Below are 6427 nucleotides of genomic sequence, written 5' to 3' on the forward strand. Positions count from 1 at the left end.
AATTTAAAGACAGGCTTTGTGCTTTCTGTTTGAGGTCTCAGTGAAAGTTTTAAAGCAGTCTTTTAGTGCCGCTGTCAGAGCGCTCACGTCCGTAACGGAGAACTGTCCCATCTGTAACATTGTTTTAGTTTTTTTTGTGTGAAACAAATTTCTAAATAAATGCGACTTATAGTCCAGTGCGACGGCTATGCCTATATATGTTTTTTGTTCTTCATGGCGCATTTTTTGACTGATGCGTGGCGTGAGCGGAGCGGAAAATAGTGCGACGCTCCGTCCTTTTGAAATTGCCGCTCTGCGCTCTGTCCAAGATCCGCCCGCTCGCGCTCCCCGCTCGCTCCCGCTCCACTCCGCTCACATGCTCTGGCCGGTAGACCCGGGATCGAACACGGGTCTCTCGCGCGCCAAAACCTAAGAGTCTGCCACTGGGCCACAGGGGGAGACACATTGTAATTCAGTTAGCGCGAGTATTATCAGAGAGCGTCAACGTGCTGGCGTTTGTTTGCAGGCATGCGTGTATTACAACAGGCTTGCTCATTGCAATACTGACATTTCCAGTCGCCCGAACTTCAGAGGGCAGTTTGCGCGGCTTGAACAGAGGGAGAGAGAAAGCTAGCCCCGTGACCGCCCGCTCCTGACATCCCCTGTGAGCGGCGCGGTTTGCGCGGCTCGAACAGAGGGAGAACAAGCAGGCAAGGCAAGCGGGCGAACCGGCAAGCTTTGCGGGTTGGGGGGGGGCGGAGGAGCAGTCTCGGAGAAGGATGCCAGGTGAGTCCTCAGAGTCACCATAGGCAGTAACTAGCTCGCAGTGAGGGCAGTCGCCATCAGCGAGCGCGAGAGCTGCGTGATCCTCAGGAAAAGGGGCGTCTTCAAAAAGACGCCCAGCTCTTTTAGTGCAATGAGAGTGTGTGTCGCGGCGGCGAGCACACACACATACATAAACACAGTAGCAGAGAGAGGAGATAACACTGGATAGCGCAGCAGGAAGGCAAGGAAGGCGGCGCGGCCAGCGACTTCAGTGACTCGTCCCGCTGAAGGTGCTCTCTCTCAGACGGCGCGGCTTCTTCTCCAGCTCCAGCGATGCGTGTACTTCGCTTGAAGGATGAAAAATCAGATAATAGCTGCCTGCGAGCGGTATTTATAGGCCTAGACCACGCCCGTTTCGGCGGGACGTGACGCAGCAGGCGCGAAGCACCCTCATTGGGTCTGGCGTCACGCCAGGCCTCGCTCGATAGGCTGCTGCAGTTGCCGCAGAGCAGCCAATAGGCGCGCGAGCTGCCTCGCCTATGTCTGCATGCTGCCGCAACGCGTTTTGCATTATTACAAAATTAAGGATAATTTTTGGCTTCAATATCTCGCGGAAAAAGGATTTTCCCCTAGCGTAAGATATTTTACGCAGTTCGAGAGACCTCTCGTAAGAGAACACACTGGTTTGTAGCGCAAATAGTTTTACCGTTCGTTATTTTTGCAGTTATTTACCTATGGTGGCTAATGAATTGGAAGTCTTGCACAGGAAATAAATTCCTTCCGTGCTTAAAATTAAGGTAGATGCCCAATTTAAACTACTGCTTTTTGGCATGTTCATACGGTCCCAACAATAGTGTTGGTGATTGCTCTTGTAGAAAGACACAGCAGCTGGCATTTTGGTATGATAGTCCTCCTAATCATCCCCAAGCTGGCATCAGAGGCCTGTCATCTCCTTATGCAGCACAGACACAGCTGGCAGCACCTATCAGAGAGGAAAAGCATATGAATTACTTGATTACTTACTGCTGTTAACCACACGGGAGCGGTTCTATTAATTCATATTTCGCCTCCTCACTTAGTACTCCGCTATGGTTAAATACCACTTCTGCATGTCAATGGTTGCCAGTATCTCACCCTGTAATCTAATATAAGAGCCAATGTGCCACCTGTCTCCACTGGTCAATCGGGATGAAAACTGCTCTGCACTCAAGAATATAAGCACTCTGAAAGCACATTTGGTGGAAATTATGCCCAATGCATTGCTGTGAAGTGAGTTGATGATGCAAAAAGTCTGTTCCAGTGAGGTGACATTAGGCTTCAGACTGCGAAAATAGGCTAATCTTAAATTTGTGCGCATATGCAGTTGCGTCAGATATCATCTCATGAGGTGGCGTTAGATTACATCTGTAGTGTGTGCTCCATTGTTTCCTGCACATGCAACTGCAGACATGGCACAAAGCTGTGATGACCAATTCACAAACAAATGAAATTACTCTTTTTAGTAAGTAAATTATATTTATATAGCATATTTAAACGAGGCAAAGCTGACCAAGGTGCTGAACAGAGTAAGGAAAATTAAATAGAAAACAGAATGAAACTAAATAGTAGACAGACAATAAAACAAAACTAAAATTAAATTAAATTCAAACGCCTGGGAGAACAGTTACGTTTTCAGCCTCTTTTTAAAAATGATTTTATATATATATATATATATATATATATACATACAGTATATATATATATATATATATATATGTATGAAGAGTTCAGATGCAAAAGCCTCTTAATGCCATCTGAAATTTTCTTATAGAATGATCATTTTTATCAAGCTTGTATATTTAAGTTCAGTAATTTCACTTAAATGACAATTAATAGGTAATCTTCATTGCCATTTAAGTGAAATTATTGAATTGAAATATACGAGCTTGACAAAAATGATCATTCTATAAGAAAATTTCAGATGGCATTTAGAGGCTTTTGCATCTGAACTCTTAATATATATATATATATATATATATATATATATATATATATATATATATATATATTGTTCATTGCTTAGTTTAGCATAGTGAGGTTTGATGGTAACACTGAATAAATTGTAATGTAAACTTTAATCAAAATATGAACTAAATTGGTTAAAGAAAATGGTTAAATTTTTGTTTTTTCTGCTGTTTTCGTCTTCTGGGTTTAAAATCTTCATAGTGTCCACGTCACAGGCTGTGAGGTGGCAGAGCACTGTAGTACTTTGATGACTCATCGGTGTCTCATAATTATTCATGAGACTGAGTTTTCTTATCCAATGAGAAGACACTGTCTCTTAATTATTCATGACACCACGTGGATCTTTCCAATGACAGACATGTCGCGTAGTAGATGAGAGAGGCAATCATGGGACGCAAGTGTTTGTTTTCGTGTTCCAGTGCGTTGCATATCTTTCCCCGCGATGCTGCCAAGGCTAGACTCTGACTGCGGGCGGTTGGTTGGCCATCATGACCCTTTAAAGTGTCCCTGACTATAAAGCATTATGTAAAGAGAGTGCACTGGGAGCAGTGAGCCCATGTGGTGAGCCTGTAAAACGTGATGAGTGCTATCCTCCTCCATCACACAGACGCTTTGTGTCATTGGCTCTCAACAGTGGCCAATCTGCTTGTAATTACTCTGCTCTGCTGTAAGGCTCTCTTCCTGCTTCACCATGGCTTAACTGATTAGTAATCTAAGAGCTAAATTTGATCGGTGGAGTTAATTGAAAAGAAATTATCAGACATTATTGAGTACAACAGCTGTACAGAGAGTTTACCCTGGGGACTCGGCTTCAAAAAAGACACCAAACACGCAGAGACATGTCCATCATGTGACTCATAGGTAATGCCTCAAGAAGAGTGACACGGTTGGGCCTTTATCTTATTCACGAGATGGCAGCTCCTGGCTGTTTGCAGACATTACAAAATTACTCCACTTGATCCCACCAGAGCGGCTGCATTACAAATAAAACCAATCGGTGAGTGAGCCATTCTCCTAGCAGCTTTATGCAATAAGAGCAAGACCACAATGCTAGATTAATTCACTCCCCATACATCTAGTCCTCCAAGCTTGATTGATTATGTTAGCTGCTCATGGAAGGGATGGCGACAGAAAATCACACTGTCATTTCTTAATCTATATCTTTTGGCCGAGCTTCATCTGATATTATGTCATTATAATAGTCCACTGTTGTGCTGTGCCACATACAGCATCCCTTCTAGTTTATTATGATTTCTTGAGATGTAGTAAACTCTTAATGGAAGCCTACCATGCTTTATAGTGCTGTATGCTGTTGCTCGGTGCCTGCATGCCAAAGTTAAACAGACTGGAAAATAAGAAATGCCTTCAAATAATTCAAAATGACCTTGACCAGCAGCTCCATATTTGATAAATGCATATTGCTGATAGCCTGGAACGAGGATACGCAGCGATGAGAGGAACGCCTGCTCTTGCTCATGAGTGATATGCTAGGAGTTTTTTCAAATTGAAATTTTAGAGAACTTTCCATTTGTAGTGATTGCATTGTACCTTAATTTGAAACATATTAACATAAAATATGTAGGGATGCACAAAGGGCCCTATTTTAACGATCTGAAACGCAGGTATCAAACGCGAAACGCAAGTAACTTTGTGGGCGGATCTTGGGCGCTGTTGCTATTATACCGGCGGGATAAATGACTAAAATGGGTTGGTCTGAAGTAGCTTCTATATTCATAGGTGTGGTTTGGGCGTAACGTGAAATAAACCAATCAGAGCGACATCTCACATTCCCTTTAAGAGCAGGCGCGCTTGTTCCATGGCTGATTGCTATTATAACGGTGGATTTGCCAGGCGCGCGCCAGGAGCGGTTCACAGCCGAGGAGACCGACGTTCTCGTCAGGGCCGTAAAAGACAGAGAAGTGACATTGAGGATTGGAGAAACCCACCCAAATTAGCTTCGGTTAAACAGGCGTAAAATAATTTGGGTAAATGTGTAAGCTAGATTTATGCCTATTTTTTCACATCTTCATGGACACAACAATGATTTCCCTCGTGTGTTAATATTTTTCCTTGTAATAATGTATATATGATTTGCAAAAATGAAAACTGCTGCTTCTGTGTAGATGAGAGAATTAAAGTGTATGCGCGTTGTGCACACGCTACATTGGTTATGGCCAAGCATGCGCCCTTAAAATAGCATATGAATAACATGCGCAACGCGCCACTGACTTTAGACTATAGGTTTTTCCTGGTCAGTGGCGGAATTGTTTTCTAAACCTGCAAAATAGAACCAGGGAACGTTTGCGCCGGAACACACCTCCTCTTTTCGCTGCACCACCCCCGGGAGCGCAAGTGTATTTCCTAGTTTACCGACGTGTGTCTGTGGAGGGAAAAGTCCGCTGTGCGCGGGTGCTAAATAGGAATGATACATGCGTCGGTGTACAAAGTCAATTGCGCTGGGTGCAAGATAGGGCCAATAATGTTTATGATAACATATTTGACCTTGTCATCTTTTTTTTCTATTACCCATAAAGAATCTATGTAAATATCTCAGTGGCACATATTTAACATATGATATTTTCATATAAGAGAGACTCCAGGGTAACACTTTATTTTAAGGTGACATATTTTAAGTACATGTACTTAGTAACAAAAGTAAATTATGCATAACTACAATTAACTAACCCTAAAACAAACCCTAACCCTAACTCTATAGTAAGTACATATAGTTCATTATTAGTACTTATTTGAGTAAGTACAATGTAACTATGTCACCTTAAAATAAAGTGTAACCAACTCCAAAAACCAACCAAAACATTCAGGAAAAACACTTTAATTTGAGAAGGTTACTTCTAAACTTTCAAGAAATTATAGTTTCCTCCCTCTGGCCCGAAGTATCAGGTTGGTAAACACTAGAAAAAATCCAGGAGATGTATCCCTCGATATTCAGAATCAGATTATTGTCAAATGTTTTCTTTATCTTTTTCAATAGACAATTTTTAAACAATAGTGGCTACAGCTTCCTAAAACAATCATGCATTGTTACAAAGCTTAAGTGCAACATTATTTCAGTCCCATGGTCACATTCATGTAGGGTAGTAGGTAGCATCACTCAGTGTTTCTTGAACTGAATCACATTTTATACTTGAAATACTGAAATTATTAACCCATGACATTTACCTTTCAAAACTTTTTCTGTGCAACACCATTTAACCTTGTTACAGAAAAATAGGTTGAAGGTGAGAGCAAAATAGCTAATGGCTATAGTGGTCTTAACTGTAAATATCATTGCACAATTTTCACAGTCAATAGTTATTTAAATAATTTATCTGTGAGAAAAAAAACTGATCCTTGGATTTCACTGGTGATCACTGTTACAAGGTTGAAGAGACATGCAAATTGGCCAGTATTATGAAAAACATGGTCTGTCAAAAGAATCTGTCAATGTGAAGTTCAGTATTTTTCCTGTTATAAATAATATATACTGTATGTTCCTTGCACAATAAATCTAATCCAAATCAAATGTCAAGTTATTACCCTTTTAACAAATCATGTCATGATGGTTTTAAATTTTTTTTACCGATCCAAAATTGCATGTAGCCATCATCCTATCACTGTGAGCCGACAGATGAACAAATTCTTCGGAGGGTGAATACTCACATGATGAATAAAGTGGCAT

This window comes from Leuciscus leuciscus, assembly GCF_965113295.1.
Source record: "Leuciscus leuciscus genome assembly, chromosome: 2".
NCBI classification, from domain to species: domain Eukaryota; kingdom Metazoa; phylum Chordata; class Actinopteri; order Cypriniformes; family Leuciscidae; genus Leuciscus; species Leuciscus leuciscus.